This window comes from Phasianus colchicus, chromosome 10 (assembly GCF_987193195.1).
Source record: "Phasianus colchicus chromosome 10, bPhaCol1.hap1.1, whole genome shotgun sequence".
Lineage (NCBI taxonomy): Eukaryota > Metazoa > Chordata > Aves > Galliformes > Phasianidae > Phasianus > Phasianus colchicus.
The window spans coordinates 7,718,222-7,738,881 of record NC_143445.1 but is presented as its reverse complement, the minus strand read 5'-3'; the positions used below and the strand labels follow the sequence as shown (position 1 = coordinate 7,738,881).

The following is a 20,660-nucleotide window of genomic DNA, read 5'->3' as shown; positions in this document are numbered from 1 at the left end:
CATGCAGAAATAGAACAAGTGGCAACAGGCACAAATCCCCAGAAGGCCAGGATAGGTATCCTGCTTTCTGCACCAGAACAAAGAATGGTCCCCTCTGCTCCAGGCAAGTCCTGGGAAGATTCACCTTAAGACTCAGCCCCTCCTCTCATTTTACCCACACAAGCCCAATCAAGACCAGAATCTTCAAGAGCATGTGCCCACTTCCACAAGAGGACAGAACAGAAGGACAATACATCATGTTTAATTCAACATTGGAAGTTTACTTCCCAGAACGAGCTTTACTTTATTATTGTCTCAACACATTTGCAGTTAATTTATGTAAAACATTTAAGTCAAGAAACAAACAAAGCAAATTCTCTCCAAGACGCAGGAATCAAGTGAGTAAGCTTATTTGCAGAAATTCCTCTATGTGGCCTCCTCACATTACAGCAACTGAAAAAAAAAATTTTTCCAAGCTCGTCTGAATTTCCTGATCTTTATTAAATATCCCCCTTCCTCTCCTTCAGGCATTAAAAATTATATTTGCTAAATTTTCCCTTTCTTTGGTCTGACAAACATTAGTCATGGAGGATTACAGATAACTTTCAATTCCCCCCCCAGTTTTTCTTAAGAGACCATCCTGCTGTTACTTGAATCATGTAATCATATTGCTGGGTCTTAATGATTCAAGCCTCAAAAAACACTGTAGAAATAAAACATCAGCTTTCAAAAACTTGTAACACAAAAGAAGAAAGGAACCCATTTGATGGGATAAGTTGTTTACTTCAATAAAACCCATCTTCTGAGAAGTAACAAAGTTGATGTCATTAAAGAAGAACAGACAGAATGAAAAAAATCAATCTAGAATGTTAATGAAAACATATCTACTGCAACAAGAAAATATGGTAACTATCATCACCACTTAATTCTGGATTAAACAAGTTTTCTCATACTCACAATCTACCGAGGATTAAGGTGAAAATGGACATATCTGGTAAGTGAAGTCATTGTTGTAACACACCGTGCTGAAGTGCAAAATGCCTTTCACATTGATTTGCAGTTATCAGCATTTAGTAGTAAATTGATCTTGGGAAGCAGGTGGTTAATCTTTCCCTTTCATTGTGATCTGTTTGATGTGAAAAGAAATGTTATCACAAGTTAAAGACCAGGATTATGTTAATGATATTTCTGTGAAGAGCCTTGAGGAACTTATTTATCCTAAAAAGAAAACAGAAGTCCCTAGAAGCTCTGACACCCATATATCCATCACTCAATATTGTATGATATGTTATACAGTAATTATAATTTATCTAAAGCTCCTTTTACAAGTAACAGAAAAAAAAAGTTTTCTTCAGTTTACACTTTATAAAGTATTATTTTGAGTGCTAGTCCAAGAACTTTAAGTTGTTAGTCACAGTGGAATCTGAAACTCTATTTCTCACATTAATAGTTTTAAGCTATGTTAAAATAATGCATATAGTCACTAAAATTTCACTCACATTAAAAATGCTTCAAACCATTCATTGTTGCTTATGTGACAGTCATTTGATTTGGGATCAATTTTAAATATATTATTGTTGGTTTTTATATATATAACGTTGTATATACAACATTGGCAATGTCATTGTCATTGATGTCAGATTTGGTCTTTGGGTTTGGAAACAATACCAAATCAGTTAGTTATACAACAGCAAGCATCCATTGCTTGACAAACATCTGACAAATTAATGCTGGAGACTTTTGCAGATCTTTCCTTGCAAGAGATTATGTATATAATGCTAACATCTGTAGGTTGCTCCAAAAGTAATACCACTTATTTCCATGGAAACTACAATGGCTACAAAGAGCACAATAATACTATTTGGTAGAGTAAACTCTCAGCTATAAAACACTTCTTTGCAGTGTAGACACCACTATTAGCTATGCATGCTCTCCAGCAATGAACTAGAGACTGAGTATCACGCTCATGAAAATAGATAGATCATGTACCAGCAGAGATGAATTGCCATCACTGTCACAACAGTTGAAAAGTACCACCCACCACCTCACTGTGCTCATATCCATGCTTTGGTCTCCAGATATCTTCAGAAAGCCACAATGAATATCACTGGGTGCAATTTTTCTGAGTGGAGAAGTTCAGTGAGGCACCTGTGTCAACCAACAGTATTGATGTTTCACACAGTTACAGGCAATTGCAATTGTCTGAATCATGACAAAACAGTACTGGTTAAATTTGGAGAGCCCTCAATGTTAACAGAAAGGTATTTTACCCAGACGTAAGAGAGGTAGGCAGGAATCAAAACATTGTTTGGAATCAGTTAAGACTGACTATGAAAGTTGTCTAAATAATTATAGATACCATCCATCTACTGAGTAAGTAATTGGATTAAACAGACTTCTTTACTCCATTTTTTTATGAAAGCAATTATGCTAGATCCACCTCTATCAGTTTCCTCACCCTCACTCTTAATACTTAAATATTTATTATGCCAGACCAAGTTTTCTAAAGCACAGGTCCCTGCAGAATGTCTCAGATGCTTAAAAGTGAACTCTTTAGAAGGTAGCAATAAGCAGTTTCAGCTCACAAGAGAAATGCAGATAATTTTCACAATACTGCATAAAGCCATATTTGCACCAAATGGTCATATGAACACTTTTGCCTACAAAAGTCTTGGAATCTCAGGAGATAAGCATTCCAAGCAGAACATCTTGCCCTTCACTGACAATCAGAAGGCTAACATCAGTGAAGTCAGGTTACCATCTCCTAAGGAAATTCACTCACAACCCAAAGCTACTCAAAGAAAGAAAAGAAATATTTCAGCCTTGAAGAGAGTGCTGAACACTAGAATAGCCACCCAGTTATTAAGTGATCTTGGTACCACATATTATGGTGTTTGTATGTTTTCATACTGCAAAAACAGTACAGTAATGTCAAACTCGCTTAAAAAGTGTTTTGAGAACTACTGATGAAAAAGGCGATCTAAAACTAATTTTTTTTTTTAATTAAATAAAATCCCTTAAGATATATTTGCTCTTTGTTCAGAGATTATTGTTCTCCACTCCCAAATCTATAGTACCCACTTTTTGTTTTGTTTGTGAAAGTTTAAGAGGATTGAAAGCAAGACTTGTAATCACAATAACTGAGAAACACAGCATGGCGTCTGATTTACATATACCTAAACTTCAGATGCTTCCAGAGGAAAGAAACATATGAGACTCAGCACAGCAAGGAATTACTTAAAAAAAAAAAAAAAGAGAGAGGGGCTGTTGGTTAGAAATCAGACTGCCTTGCATCCCTTGCTGAAAGCCAGGCTCAAAGCACTTTCAGCTGAAGTCATACACCAGCAAAACATGCTTCCTGAAACACCAACACTCTACTGGAATGGAGACGTGACTTTTACAAGAGGCACTACAAGATGCATTTAGTAATACAAGAGTTAAGCACTACATGCTTTTTAAAGGAAAGATTAGCTCTCAGACTAATTATCAGTACAAACCTGCACCAGAACTTTATTATATAGTTGTCTGCTGTATAAGAGGTTGACATCTCCAGCACGAGTCACTTCTCTTTGCAGTTCAATAGTCAATAAAAGGAATGAAAAATACACCTCTGAGGCATATCACTAAACAGCAATTAATTCTTCCCTCATAAATCAAGGACACCATTATGTCACATAACAAGTAGCAAAACTTTAAGATGACATAAGGAACGTGGAAATACATGGAGATAGCGACACCATTCCATTTTGAAAAGTATGAATCAGTATGAGTTTTCCTTCTTACAAAATACACCTCAAAGAGAATTAAGCTGAAATAGAAATATCCACAAAATTACTACTTCTGTAAATATCTGGATCTCAGTACTTCACTCAGAAAGCAAAGAGATTTCTTTTTCCACATACTGAAAAAAAAAAATCACTCAAGTCAAAACACACTCAAAGCACATTCCAGAGATTTACACATTCACTTAGGTCTGGTAAAACATGAGCAGTTTGAAAAGGAAGAACACACAAGGTGTGAAGTCCTCAGGGATTAGTGATCATACCAAGTGGCACGAAGCATAACATCTTGCTTACGCATAAAGGCTGCAATAAATTAAGCAGAATGTCTGGCTTTTTTTTTTTTTTTTTTTTTTAACTAATTTTTAAGTTAAGTGCTCATCCATGCTTCAGACAAGCTTTACATCTATGTTTTTGTCTTGGAAGGAGGAGGAAGAACAAGAGAAGGAACAAAAAAGCATAGCAAAGAGAGCCAGGAAACAAAAGTACTTCTCTCTGAATTTTTGTATTCATGTCACTTATCAAAGATTTATTTTAGCAGCTAACGCAGTAACTGCCTTATTTGTGTGGTCTATATAATTCTCATGCTGCCTTATTAATTACAGTCAGTTAATTGTCACAGCAAAAGTGTCGGACCAGAAACTGTAATTGTAAAATGTTTTATCACACGGAAAACTAAGGGGGGAAACTGTCAAAAAAAGTCCTTTTAATCACTGCAAGCAATTATTTCAGATTCTTTGTAATGTTACTATCACCATGTTAATCTGTTACCTGCAGAAAGATAATGACTACCCATGATTGTTACATCTTAAGCTTCTTTCCTGAAGGAAGTATCTTCTGAATGAAGATCATAACTAAACACAACACTGGCTAAGACAGCAGTCAGAAGAGTTCTGTCTCAACCAGAAGTACCTTTCTAAATGCATTGAGGCTGGTTAAAGAGTTAACTGTTCTTCAGCCACACTGTCTGCATGCTGTTTCTCAACCACAATATTCAACCCTGCCTACCATGGAGGAAAAAGCCCTGTTATCAAGTGAGCATATCACCCTGACAAAAACATGCTATGCAAAAGTTGGACCAAGAGATGTAGCTAACAGCAAATTCTAACAATCAACATAGAAATAGTGAACAACAAAGTACAGGAACATTTTAAGTTGTAGTCTCAGCTCTGCTCCCTCCACTTTGCCACAAAGTGTCATTAGACTATTGATTAACAGGCTGTCCTTTATGGTCTCTCATGAGAAGTTGTTGCCTACAGTGGAAAGAATAAATAGAACTCCACAATCGCTGTAAGCATAAGGAAAGCACTGCATAAAACAACGTGCTTCATATTGAGGGAAATGTTTTGAGACAGGAAAGTGTTTACGTGTAAACAAAGGTTATTCAAAGAACATACAGAAAACAGGTCATTTTAAAACGTGATCCATACTAGAGTGATATAAAAGTGAGGAGGCTCAATATTAACTGCTGTACTTCCCTCAGTGAGTTTTCAGCTCACAAAATAACCTGGGCTCATGAGGTGGCCAGAGTCTAACCTCCTGCTACACTGACCTGTGAACAAGCCCAGTACACCAAGATAACTTCCCTGCATCTTCCTCCTGCACTAAGCACGTGAAAAACATCTCCTTTGAAGGAAGAATTTCCATACATGCTTCCGTTGGCACACACTCTCCCCACGCACAAGCACCTACAGCCAAAGGAATAATACCTACACTTCTTAGTATTTCCTCCTACCTTTTCTAATGGAAGTCCTAAACTGACATTTTTAACGTAGCTATGGCATGTATAGCCTACAAGGCACAGTGAAATTGGCTATTTCTCTGTCCCATTTCCATTCCAGGAAACATAAGTGTTCATATAATAGGTGGTACTCCACACTCAGACATCTTTCTTCATTACTCTGATGACTGTAGACAAAATTACATATGTCTCTTCCATTTGGCTGTATACATGTCCCATTTTTTAAGAATACCTTTAACTCTATTCCTTCTTGAAATAATGTATTGAACTCTTCCCACTGGTTTTCCACCTCTTGAGAATAACTGAAAAAAACACTCCTCACTCCCCAAGTTATAAGTAGATTTAACAAGTGAAAACTGTTGACTCAATTTGGATAAAAATGCTCTGAGTTAGTAGCTGTCTTTTCCCACTCTCCCCTAAGCTTTCTCACTCAATGCCTGCCCAAAATACAACCATGCTTCAGAAGAAGAACGGCATGTTTTCATTTAAATTGTTACCTTATGGTTTTTGGCAGCTTCCTTAGCTTCTGAGCTGTAATCACGTCATTTCTTTTGGAGCAAAAGTTTCTCAGAGCTCCGCTTCTGGTAACTTTTGTGAGAAATCAACAGCACACCACGTTGCAGTAAATCTGGGACTAAAGCTTTGAGTCCATCTAAAATTACAAATAAAACAGAATTAGAGGATACACCAAGAACAAAATCCATAGACATAATTACCACATGTTTTCAGTTTGTAGGACAGACAGAGGAGGATATAGAACACAGCATGAATACAGAGCGCAGCTATGGTTCCATCTATCCCATGGCTCTTTTTTCTTCCCATGCTGAAGTCTTTCTTACTTCCCCACATAAATGAAAGGCCATGTCTGTGTTCCATATGGCTAAAGTCTCCATATCTAAGGATTTAGACTACTTACAGCACAATCTATCATTGCATTTCAACAGAGAAAAAACGTTAATGTTCTCATAGCAGAAACAATACCTCAGTTTTGTAACTCAAAAAATACAAATTCTACAGCTTATATGACACTTGGAGACAGAGAAGGGAATGGATGGAATGGTGTCCACAGAAATATGAATGTGTGCCTTTCTACATGGAAAGCTGAAATACTAGCTTTCTGTACTTCATGAATGTATCTCATCGTGAAAGGCATCCTTGCACTCCCTTTTCAGGGCAGAGGGGTGGTTGGTTTCTTTGTTGATATTTTGTTGAGGGGTTAGAAAAGCAATTTTCTTAAGACTATTCCATACTGTTTTCTGAGCAAAAACTAATAAAGCGTGCTGAATACCTGGTTAAAACACAGCACTTGGTCATCTAAATAAAACAGATCACTGCTGACAAAATCCTAAGGCACACGCAAATATTATTAATGGTGTCAACATGTTCCAACTTCCCCAATGATTAAAAGTGGATCATGAAGACTTTCATTTTTTGAGTAGAAATACTTTTTTCCATAACCAATGTAGAATGAAATGAAAGATAGAAACATGAAGTGTTGAAATCTATAGAACAATAATTCTAGCTTTAGTCAGTGACTTATAAGTACAAATCACAATTGTTATTGGGAATAAAGCTGAAAAGCACCACTCATCACCTCACTGTGCTCATATCCATGGTTTGGTCTCCAGATATCTTCAGAAAGCCATAATGAATATCACTATACTTTTTCTCCAGGTAATCACATCTGGATAATCTGCCCTAAACTCCTAAAAAACTCCAAGTCCATTTAGAAGTGAACTGAGCAACGTTTTCAGGAAACAAAGTTACTCATTCACTTTTTATAACCAGAACTTGAATTATAAATTTACTCATACTCCTCCAAACCTGTATGCATTTATGGACTTGTTTGTACTGCAGTATTTTAGAATGCAGCATGTTATATGTTAACAGTTAAAATCTTATGCAGTATTAAATCTTAAAGTATTGTTTAAATGCAGGTTTAAGTGCAATATTTCTTTTTAAACTCAAACTAAACAAGAAGCCATCCTTAAATAGGAGTTTATTCCATTTTACCAGAGGTTCAAATTATGATTTCAACTAACAAGTATCAATCTATAACAATTCATTTCACTGGTATAGATTAATTTTGCATCCCTAGGCACATAACAGCAAATTTTCCCAGATAACTTTTATTATGGAAAAAGTACAGTAAACCTTTTTTTTTTTTCTGATGCAGAAGATCCATCCATTACTTACATGAAAACTTAGTATACATTTACCTCAGTTCACCTTTTTTAGCTTTGCCCTTTAAAAATGGATGATAAATGGAAAAATATAATTTGTGTTTAGCTGAAAACAGAGGGAGATTGGGGTAGAAGAGGCATCCAATAGCACATCAATTGTTCTACTTCTAAATAATTCCTTTGAAACTGAAATCCTGGAAGTATCAGTCTTCCTCTTGGTACTGAGCAATTCAGTTTACTTAAGCCCAACAAACAGGCAACATACTTCCCTTAGTAAATTTATCACATAACTGGAACTCTTAGCTTCCTTATCTCTGGGAAAGTTCATTCCGGGCTATGCTGCTACCATGAGGCTACACATCATAGAGTTAAGTTTTTAATACAATTTCTGGCAACAGGATTCCAGGAGATCAATAGTGCTGTTTCCTAGGCTCTAAAACTGCTTTTAGTGATATACTGTATTGTCAATGTCCAATAAAATAAAATGCTGACATGTCATCTCTTCCACATTAGATTTGTCACTATGTTTTCCTTGTACCTTGTTGGAAAGAAGCTTTATGAATGGAAAATATGCACTGCAAATATTTCAGTCTCACAATCTCAAAGCAGATGACAAACACAAAGAAAACTAGTTCCATATGAAAATTACACTCCTTACATTAAGAACTTAAACATTCAAAAGCTGCAGTATAATTCAAATAATACATCCCACTATTCAACATACTAGTTCCATTTTTTCAGTCACTTCCAAGTGCATGAAGTTCATGGTACGTACTGATAAACGATGGGAGTGATAGCAAGTATAGTGGCACTTTAGACAGCTCTTAAATCCAGTGAAGACCATCATTTACAACCCCTGTACAGCCTACTTTCTCTTCACTAGTACTTATCCAGTATTAAAAGACAAGTTATTAACAACTATGTTGTAAGAAAATACTTTTTATAACAAGGTTGCTCTTTGTTAATGGAGGACAAGTGCCACAACCAACTTATGCTTTAAAGTTTTCTGAGCTATCTTTTGATGTGGCTTATTTTGATTACCTCAAAATCATTTTGAGATAGGTTCATACATAACCAAAAAACCCCAGCATGAAAAGGTACATCTCATAAATATGAACAGGTATAATTTAACCATTTTAGGTTCACAGAGCAGATCAGTTCCATCTTTCTTTTCTTGATTTGACAAAACCTTAGTTTTGCTTGGATAAATTACGTGAGGAAGGAGAGAACGCAGAATATCACACTAAATCCCAATAACATTAATTCCTCTGTCCTAACCACAGACAGTAGCTGCTGTAGGAACTGCTGCTCACTCAAAGAGACTCACAGAGACATTGTCTTGGACAAGTCTGAATTGTTTTCTTTTGTTTCCACTGAAAATGATTTTTCATTCCTACAGCACATACCTGCCTCTTCATTCCCCAGAGAAAGATTCTTATGCTGAGACTGCAGAAATAAGGAAAGCTGTCCCGGGTTTTTTAGATAAGGGACAGTTATTCCCTCACTGCTTATAGTTAAACACTTCCCCTTGATCTTTAAAAAAAACTAAGGATTGAATTTTTCCACAGTGGTAAACCCTGGCTTAATTCTGCTCCCACTGGAGAATTTCATTTCTTTGTATTTGTGCAAGAATCAGTATAAATAAATACTTCTAAAATCCGCCCCTCTAATTAGTGTGGACATGAAGAGAATTGTGGAAAATGGAAGTAATCTACGGAAGCAATACATGTGAATCAATAATGCCAACCAATATTTATGGATCTCATTATCTCAACATGTGCTTTTTAGGATCATTTTAAATTACTATTAAAAATAGCCATAGGTACATTTAAAATTAATATTTTAGAGTTCAAATGGTCTGCATCTGCCAGTGCAGATATACATTTATCATAAAGGTCTATTAGCTAAAGGAACAAAAGGTATTGCAGAATATTACAGCGTTCCATAGAAGAAGAGATTTCTAAAGGAAAATGATTCAATTATTCTAAATCAATTGTAACAGGAATAGCAATGTAGCTCTACATCAATCTCTTATGTGCTTCTAAGCCTTTTGTCTATTGCCTGTTGATAGTTTAATAGGAATTAACATAGAAAAATATATCCCACTGGGAGTCAGATTCCAGTAGTTTGGACTGTTTTTCTTACTCTGAATTCTCTTTGCTACCCTGTGAGGAGTAAGACAAACCCATCATTTTTGTGTAAGTGACAGCAGTGACTATGAAACACAGCTTCAGGCTTCACTGTTTGGGATGGCTGGGTCAGCTGCATTATTTCTACATAGGAGAAACCTGCACCATGTGCAGTGTCAGAACACCTGTGCCAGGCTCAAATTTTACACCCACAATTTTACCAAAAGCCTTCACACAGAATAGCAAATCTCTTTCTAAAATGAAACCAGACTACTCTGTCATCAAAAGCAATAAATGTACTTTTGTTATGCAGAATAAGTGCAGACCACCTGATAAAGAGGGGGTGAGAGCAACCACAAACACTAGACTTCTGTCTATGAAGCTTGTTTTGCAGGTTCCTGCCAGATATACCAGCTACAGGGACATATGTTAATACAAAAGTCTTTTAGACAGAGAAATGAAGAAATTAGAGTTAGATGCTCATGTCATGAGCATCTGCTAACAGACCAGCCACTTAGCCCAACACTAGAAGAGCACAACAGTGAGCAGCACTTCCTCTTGCTTTTATCAGAAGAGAATATCTCCATGCCTTTCTCAGACTCTCCTTCTGTAAGAGTATTAAAGTAGTTAAGAAATGAATTACAGAGACAGCTGCTTCTTGGCTGACAAAGTACTGAGGCCTTGCTCTACCTACCAGCTACATATGGAATGTGGGATGAGGAAATAAAAAGAAAGAAGGAAAGGAGGTTCATACAGGAACAGCTCATCCACTTCACTGAAGAGAGATCAACTTTTATTCCTGTCGGCCCTTGTGTCTGTCTCAAGGGGTGAAAAAGAGGCCTTGATACATTTCTGGCAGGTCTTGTGATGAAAAGGCTCCATCAGATCCCTCTCAAACCCCAGGTAATCTCAGAAGGCTGTATAGTATCAATGAGTGATTAACAAAAGAAATAGGGGGAAAAGAAAAAAAAGCAAAAGAAAGCAATGAGAAGACAGTAGATGGAAATAAAGAGAATACTACTGATTTTAATGCTCTGCTGAAAAGCCTCGATCTTGCTATACTGTTCTGAAGCAAGAATAAAAAGAACTTATGGATACACTGCATCATTAAAATAACTGATAAGATAATAGTGGAAAAAACACATCTAAGTCAAGCTGATCATACAAAAGTAGTAAAAGTGCCTAGATGTCTCTGAGCTTTTCAAGTAGTCACATTTGCATTCTAAACGGGCAGTTAACAACTAAAATCCAGCATCACCTAGGGCATTATGAGGGGTGTAATGGGAAATACAAGTTTTGGATGAAGATAAAAGCGAAGACTGACATTTCTAGCATCAGCAGTACCTTGATATTCTACAACTCTCCAATCAAGGCATCCTGCTAAACTAAACACCAAACCTTTGCCACTGTAATGCTGTGTGATGCCACAGTTATGGCTACATCTTTCTGTTTCTTTTATTTTATGCTAAAATGCTTGTTCTCAGTTGAAGTAATATCTACATTAACAACCACACTCTAGGAATGCAAAATCTCATGAATCTAAATGATAGTGCTCTAGTTCATATTAATGAAGTTATGAAATATTTCATTAGCACATCTTGGAATATGGATAGCTTCCCACAGAATTTCACACAGCAACCTTGTCCTCTCATATATAGCAGATAGTCTTTTAACTTCTAGAAAACATTATTTCCAAGGGATTATTGAAAGACCAATGTTGTTTATTCCAGAGGGGACACTGAAATGGCTTCGTGATAATAACTTCTAGATACAGAAAAAGAAGAGCAAACAAAAGGGAGTACACTACTTTCCACACGTCTTGTGTATAAAACAGCAGGTAAAAGGATTAGACATAAGGCAAATATTTCTAAATGTAACAGCACCACATTATTTCTGAAGTTATGAAATCTCCATCATGGATAATCTTTAAAGATAGGTTAGAGAAATAACTAAAGTAGCACAGAGTCCAACTGGCACCTTCTTGGGCTACATGATTTCCTGAGATTCCATCTTTTCAGTTACAGTCCTATAAAAGCCATACAGCAAGATCCAGCCCTAATCAATTTATGTTTAATGGACAAAGAGGCGCACAAAACTTGGACGCAAAAAGCACAGTAAAGCACAGCCTTGTAAAACAAAAGATATAGAATCCCTCTATGCAGACCAAAAGTTGAAGTTTCTGTGTACACAAATTCACTCTTGAGTGTGAAGGACCACAACCTTGTTTTCTCTTCAGGGCCATTACCAAAATAAGACTTCCAGCCACTTCCCTTTCAGGCCAGTTGTATCTCACATGTGTAGCACTCTAGTAAAATAATGAGAGCTACCCAGAAATTGCACATTTATCTCCAATGCTTTTCAACTTAAACCAGTATAGGTTTGCATTCATTATCATAGAGAAATTTGAGAGAAGGAAGAAAAATTCTGAATACGAATTAAAATGGTCTTCAGCAAATCTTATCTTCAGCATAGGAATTAGTGGGAAAACCACTCCATTCCAGCACATATCTTTATCTGACTCTCCTGTCTTGTTTAACCAGACTGGAAAGAAGTCCCAGTCACACTGTAATGGCTAACCATGGATGCCTTCATAATCCCCCATGTAAACAAATCATAAAAAAACATCAATAATTTAAATTGGCACAATATAGTCTACCTACAATAAAGCAAAGACCAGCATCTCCCAGCATACAATGAGACAGGTAAGTAACCTACTCTGTCCTTTCTCCCCTTCTCTGGCTATGAAGTTTTAATGTGTAACCTCCATTTAATCATCATCTTTGTGTCCTCCGCATAAGGAAATGTCAAGAACAACTTTATTACTGCAGATTTATTTCCCTCTTGATAAGATTTCAGCCAAGAAGCAAATCAACAATCCAAGTTTGATTTCCCTTCTCCACTCCAGACTAATAGTATTATAACTACAACCAGGTCCAAACCTCTATTAAAATTAAATCTACCTCTGTGCCCAATAAGTGCCTGCAGCAGGACAAAATAAATCTGGCTAACTATGAGTAATGAAATCGTGCTGTAAAATATTGAAAATACCTGTCAGTCCACAAGAACAAGCGATCTCTCATCTGAACTCAATTCATATACAATCCAGAGCCAGAGGGATTTTTTTGGCTCTCCTCCAACCTGCTTCAGCAGCAAAGCAGACTGTACTATTTCAGCACCCAGGAAAGTGTTCTAAAGTCTTTTTTGACCTTCAAAGCCCAGTTCAGAGATGTTAACTGACCTAACTAATTTCCTACTGCTTGGCAGTCTGACATGCCCCACAGCCCTGCATGCTAAGAGACCAACAAACACTCAAAGCTGCTGAGTCTAGGGAATCCATCCAGAAGAAGCAGAAGCAGCACCTCCTTGTACAGAGAGAGATAGAAAGGAATTGGAGTTTCCCCATGCTGGTCTCATCAATTGCTGTTTAATGGCAGGATATCTCTCTGCTGCATGGGAAAACAATCATCTGTGAGAGGAAAAAATTACTGAGCCTGATAGCCTTAGCCAAAGGATCCCAAATCAAACGCGGTGCTAGAAATGAGATGATGTGAAACAGCTCAAATATCTCCTGTAATTACAAATATTATTCTAACTGCCAAATTTATTACACGCCAACCTGTGACACAGGATATTGTATGCCATGGAACTGCAAGCATTTTTATCACAGCACTCATAAGTATATGCAGAAGAAAATTTAGCCTTTATTTTTTGGCATTTAATATGTCTCTTACTAGTAAGTTCTCCACACCAGATTAAGTTTTTCATCCCAAAATGTGGAGTGCTAACTTCACTAGGAAGTATGAGATTAAAATCCAGCTCCAGATCAGAACTCAGAAGAAAACAGAACAAGAAAACAGCTCTCTGTGACATGCAACTGCATTCTGTGAGTACATGAGATCTGATTTACTTGTAACAGCATAGGACTGCCAGCTTGACACAGTCACAGATCATGAGCCAGATCCTTAGGAATTCTAAACATGGCTTAAGAACCATGAATTTTACAAAATTGAAATAGCATGGAGTTCCTGTTATTTCCTTATGTGTACTTAGGCCACTTGGATCACATTTCAAACTACTTTACCCTTTGGGCAATATCAGCAAAAAAGTTTTTTTTTTCCTTTTATTTTACTTTTTAACTGAAAGTTGAGATTCTCTTGCAATTGCAGACTTGAAGGGCTGGGACTAATTGCACATGGCAGAGATACCAATTAGCAGTGTTTGAGTAGCACGAGGCTTGGGAGAGTAAAGTTCTGCTTTGACATTGACCAAATGTTCATTACTACTGTTTGAGAAACATAACAATGAACAGAAAAAGTCACGTGTTGGGGAACTACATCTTCATAGGAATAATCAAACCTCCTTGTTCCTCTGTCGGTATATTTCAGTACAATTTCAACTGCGCAAAATTACTGCATTACTACAGATAGGAATGATGAGCTAATTGCCTAACTCTGTCAGAGTCAGAAGTAGAGCCCCTACATGATTGGCATTCAGTTGAATCCTACAGAATTCACTGTACCTTGGATCAAGACATTTCCAATACCAAGAAAGGTCTCCAGCTGAAACAGCATGTGTATCTAGACTGCTAAAACCATTTTTATTCCAAGTAGTCACAGATAAAAAATTTCAACGGTAAAGAAGAGGTTAAGCAGCAGCATAACTAAAATCTAAAGTTATTTCTATAAAACTCAATTTTTCCATAGTAAAAAGAAAACTTTTCAGCTCCCTTAATCAAAACAAGAGTGCTTGAACTTTTATTTATATCCACTAACTGTGAGAAGAGTAATTCGGGCATAACAAAATACATGTTAGACTGACCACCAGAATAACGTAGTCAAAATTGTATAGGTTGCTCTGAATGTAATACCTCCTATTTATTTCTGTGGAAATTAAAACAGATATAAAAAGCACAATAATACCACCTAATAGAGAAAATACTCAACTACAAAACACTCCATCAAACATAGACACCACCATTAGCTATGCATGTTCTCCAGCAATGAACAAGTGACTGCATGCTGCACTCATCAAAATCTACACCAGCAGAGGTGACCCACCATCGCCATTGCCACTACTGAACTACAAGACCCACTGCCTCTCTGTGCTCACATTCACAGCTTGGTCTCCAGATATGTTCAGGGAGTCGCAATGAATGTCAATGGATGCAATTTCTTCTGCATGGAGGAATTCAGTGACACACCTTTGATTCACATGCACTTCCATGTCAGACACCATTTTGTCAGACTGCCCCTCTACTGCCATCTGTCACACAGCAACAAAATGTGAAGGAATGCTGGCAGGAAGGTTCCACCTCTATTGCCATACCACCAGCATCGCCTTTGATGCTGTGTGCTAACATAATAAAATAGGAGGCATTGCTTCCAGAGCAGCCCTCATACATTAAAATGTTATCAATTTCCTAAAAGTTATTTAGGAGCAATGAGAAGAGGTAGAAACACCATAGTGTTGATAAACTACTAATATAAAATCCTTAGGAAATAAACTGATTGACTGTCTCAGATGTTATTGCTTCACCTTTAGATGGATACCTTTTATGAAGATTTTTAAATTTTTCAAAAAATTAACTAAAAAAACCCCTAACCAACAACACAAAAAACTCAATGAGTTCACAATTTTCTGCATAATGTAAGAATACATAGACCAAATTAGGTTCTTTCCTAAAGAACCTAAAGGCTTTCAGATTTGCCTGCACTTTTCCATCTGTAACACAGTGGAAAGCACAGCAGTAATAGCATAGTAGCAAAGTCTACAGCAAGTGAGGACACACACAAATGCAGGAGCTGTGGACACAAAAACGAAGGAAAAAAAACTGCTTGCCTTTGGAAGTTCTCCAGTAAGCAAGGATCTCCAGAAAAACAGCCTCACCTCCACCACTAACCCTTTAATCAGGTCTGGGAAGGGGTGGATCCTGGCTCCATTGCTTCCTGTCACTCAGGTACATTGCATGCACCTGAGCTTCCCTGGGTTGGCCCTGCCTTCCCACCAGGTGCTCAATCACTGCTTCAAGCTGTGGCTCAGCATTTCCACCACACCATGGAAGTAGCTACATCAGAAACACACCACAGTTTTTCCAATGTCAAAAGCTCTACTTTATTCAGATGCAAATTGATATTTTCACTCAGAGGGTGGTGAAGCACTGGAACAGGCTGCCCAAGGAGGTTATGGATGCCCCATCCCTGGAGGCATTCAAGGCCAGGCTGGATGTGGCTCTGGGCAGCCTGGTTTAGTAGTTGGCAAAGGGAGGTTGAAACTAGATGATCTTTGAGGTCCTTTTCAACCCAGGCCATTCTATGATTCTATGATATGATAATGTATGGGATAAAGGTCACTGTATTGCTAATGAGTGGTAAACCTCAACAATAACTTGAGCCGGACATAAACACCCACAAGGCACCTTGCCCTTACACGTAACCAGTCTTGGTTGCACGGGAAAACTGTTATGTTGCACGGGTATAAAAGGCTCTGAGCACCTACAATAAAGGTCCTTTGTTCTGCAGCAGCGAAGGAGTCCACACCTCTTTCGCCACACCCACAAGGGAGCTTGATGCTCTCCTGCAATAAAGTCACTTTTAAAACAAAAAATATGGTTCTGCTGAACGATACTCAGAAAAATGGTTTGCAGATAAATCCCCCCTAATAACCACTGTTGCCTCTTATGGCAGATCAGTAATTTTTAAACTACAGACTTTTCACTGTCCTCCCACCCAATAATGGCTCTCAGCTCCCCAGTGTGTGCTTCAGTGGGTTCCTTCTCTGAGTGCACCTAGTTGGTCACTATCAAGGCACAGTCCTTCCCCTCTTTCCCCTAAGGGGAATATATACAAACCCAAAGTACATCACCAGACAGACAGTACTCCTCCCTTGGCCAAGATTAAATAAAACTGTGAGAAAATAAAACATACATACCTTGTCACTTATCAGATGTCACAGATGGAATATACATAGTTATCATAGGAATTAATATCCCTAGTTCATAGCAGTTGTGCTTATTACTTGTGTACAGGGAACTGTGTAACCATGCCTACTTTATTTAGGACACTGAACACAATCTGATATACTTAGGGATCTTACATGCTGGACGGAGTATCAGTACCGTAAGGGAAGAGTTACTGTCCCTTAATTACAGAGGACAACCCAGTGCACCGTAACTAAATCAGAAAGCCTATATTTCATGTTCCTAGAGCTCATCAGTGAAATTTCTGAAGTCACATAGAAAGTCTAAACAATCAAAGCATGGATGCATGTACCATGAGTTCCAGCTCAGTCAGTTCCTAAGCCTGCTTCTAACACCTCCTAAATACTGTCACCAACTACATGGGGCATTATTTATGCTTTTAGCAATACCTTAGCTGGAATATCATTCCTAACTATGAAAAAAAATGGGAAAGGACACAACTACTCAGCTAGACGCTTTTTTATCTACAAAATACTAATTAGAATTTTTGGCTATGTAAATCCATGTAGTTGACTACTGTTCCTCAATCGTGCCTTCAGAGATGCCACAAAGATGTTATCAAGCATACTCCGTATCCTTTCAAAATGCAGACAGTTATAACATTCTCCCTAGTGCTGACAAAAGAAATTCAGTCACTAAGCCATGGCTGTAACAGGCAAGTACATCACATGTTTTGTGATGAAGAAGACTGTTGGATTTCTTCAAGGCAGTTCTATCCCATGAGATCATTATCACATGTGGATGTTATTGTCACATTGAGTGTCTGTCATTTTCATATTCTGAGAACTTTATTTCACTGACATCAACAAAAATAAATTATATTACCACCAACCTAAATAAATGGCTTTAACTTCTGTCTCCTAGTCACATTGCAAGTATCTGAATGAGGTATCAATGGGTGTAGTAACTTTTAAAGTGGCTTCAATGACCTGAGAGATGGTACAACTAACAGAAGGCACCTCCTGAAGAGGTGATGGCATTTATGCAGTTCATATACCATGCCAAATTAAACCCATCATCACTTAGACTCTGGGCCCAAAGGAGCAGGCACCATGCCATTCAAGCAGATGGGCCATGAGTGCACACAGCCAAAAGACATTGTTATGTGTATTAAGTATGTTTGTTGAAGGCAAGATTCCCAAGCTGGAATAATGAATTAACTATAAAAGATTCTGTATGCAAAAGGTATAATCTAGGTCTGTAATGACTTAGCTTTTAAAAAGTAAACAATCACCAAAACTATGACAAGCAAAGGAGACTAAACTTATCATGGCAGTGAACCTTTGTGAAGACATTTCTCAAAGCATCTTCATCCCTCACAAGCATTTCTGCCAGAAGGCAAGTATATTTCAGGAACAAAGGGAAAGTCCCAAAGCCAGTTTCTCTGAGTCCAGAGGACAGTAACACACAAACACTCAGTAAATAAATGCAGAATAATGCTAAAATAAAATAAGCAAGGTATCACTGCTTTCATTCCTGCTCAAAGGGGTGTTGGTTTTTGGTTTTTTGTTTTTGTTTTTTTCATTTTATTTAAATAGCTAGCATTGAAAAAAAACCCTTTCTTAGGGATTTGACTCTGACTGTTAGAAAATGCTCTAAAACGGACAGACGTAATCACACAGGTAAAATGTGAAGAGTAAGTTTCAAGGAAAATGCAATTGTCCCATCCGCTTCTCAGAAGTTAGGATTAAGCAGCACAACAAAGCTTGCCTGAAATTGCAGCCAGCCAAAAACAATAAATACCTCTAAACCTTCTTAAATACTTCACTTATGCCACACAAATCAAGGAAATCTGACATTTTCCCATCTTAATATGACAATCAATTTTTTTGCTTTAGGCTACAGCAGTTTAGTTTTCCTCAGTGTGTATCTCCAGTTGTCTGTGTTCTATCATTTCCCCTTTAGCTGGATTACAGTAAATGTATTATGTTTAGAGAGCATGAGTGCCAAACTCATAACACTATTCTTTTTGCATGGCTTTGTTGTCTGAAGGCATACATTTCCTACTGGCAACATCGGAGAAAAAGCATACCTGAAGACACTCAATCTACTGAATTGCTCAAAGAGTTTGACTGTAGCAGGTGGAACGCATATATACATACATACATAGCCATAAAAAAAGAGTGCAGTAGGTTATTTAGGAACCAAGCATCCATGTTTCTCCCCAGAATTATCAGAATTCTTAAAATGAAAGTGCTTAGGTTGACTAAATTAATGCAATTTATCAAATGGCAAGGTTACAAATATGAAAGCTCTCCAAGCTTAGCAAGCATCAGATTGTGATTAACAAAATGCTGCCAAAAATACCTCATCACAGTGGAAATATTGACTATACTCAACTCCAGATGTTATTAATGTTATCTGGAGGCCTGCTGCTGCCAGTCAAACCAAAGATATTCTCTTCTTTAATGACTCATAGAACTGAGATTATATGGTTAAAAATGTTCAAATACAGCTGTTGATTTAAAAAGAATTAATTTACTGAATATTACAGATGTGTTTCCTGCATAACTTTTAAAAATCATTATAGTAAAGAGTCACATATAGCTAATTCATCTGTGTGGGTACATATATGTCTGGGGTTGATGACCAGCTAAGTTGCATTGAAAACTCAAAGGATAACTTTTATAGGACTTGCAGCAAGCAAAAGCAATTTTTGGGTAGTCACAAATCTACCATCCAGCCTACTCTACACAAAGATATTATAAAAAAGGAGATAGGCAAAGAACCAGAAAATAAACTCACTGATACTTTTGTGCCCTCAAATTATAGTTATAAGTTTAAGAGAGCTTTCTTTTCCTCCATGACTTCCTGAAACCTGTCATCAGACTTCCTTGTTTCCTCTCCACAAGATAACCCATATCTTTCAAGTGGAAGGGTCAGCAGAATCACTTGTTTGGATCCACAGAACATACTACAATGATCTGCTTGGTCTCCTAAGCCTCTGACTCTTTTGGCTACAGTGGGGCAGATGATGGCTTGGACCAACATTTTCAGACTCTTGGATGATCAGAAATTGTGTTCAGACCATCCTGCCTTCCCCATTACTAGATGTGGAAGAAAGTGCAGAACGATACATCTGAAAAAAACAGAGAACACTTGAATATAATCATGTCCTCAGACAATATGAACTAAATGTAATTCCATTAACTGGGCATTCTATCCTCTGTAATTCTAGAAACTTGCATCAAATGGTACATCACCACAGACAATTATGCCTGCTTGTAGATAACTGTCAAGACTATAAGTATGAGCAGGTATTTTGAGGGGATGGATCTGAAAGACTGCTTGATTGCTGTTGTTTTCTTCTTTGGAGTTAGAACAATTAAATTTCTTATCCCTTAACTGTATTCTGGAGACAATTCCTTTACATTGTTCAGCAAAAATTAAAGATTAGGCAACAATCAGAGCCTGACTTTATAGTAAAGAGTAAGTAGCACTTGTACTCTAATCCTTGTTATAATTCTTCTGAAGAAAGAAAAAGTAACAGACTGGCCACCACAAATGACTGTGACACTTCAAAGTACTCATGTGGGCTGCAGATAATGACAGTTAGAAGAGTAGCTCACAGAGATCAGCACAAGCTTTTAAAATATCTGTATTTACCTATTTATCAAATATCTATATCAAGTTTCATCTGGTGTAATAATTGTTTATCTTTTATAGAAGTCCTTTAAAATCAATAGTAAAGGGAGAAAATAGTGTTATTACTAATTATTTCTTACATATTATATAAAGTAATTTAAGAAGAATTGCTAACGTGCAAGCATTGTGTGTATCATTTTAGACTTTAGAACAAAATTGCAGCTCAGTCTAAGAGTTCAATTCACGAAAGATAACAAGATCCAGTGAGGGAAAACTTCGACCACAAGT

General features: G+C 37.2%; 1 long non-coding RNA gene across 2 annotated transcripts in view; it reads right to left on the bottom strand.

Moving 5' to 3' along the window:
* Positions 1–274: 274 nt before the first annotated feature.
* Positions 275–20,660, bottom strand: part of LOC149916586 (uncharacterized) — a 35,689-nt gene continuing 15,303 nt past the window's right edge. Inside the window, exons 2-4 of one of the 2 annotated variants that reach the window (XR_016469436.1) lie at positions 5,997–6,151; positions 937–1,105; positions 275–432 (exon numbers count right to left, since the gene is read on the bottom strand). This is a non-coding gene — a long non-coding RNA (uncharacterized LOC149916586). Of the gene's footprint in view, positions 433–936; positions 1,106–1,968; positions 2,112–5,996; positions 6,152–20,660 lie in introns of those variants that run through there. The other variant, XR_016469437.1, reaches the window with a different exon arrangement.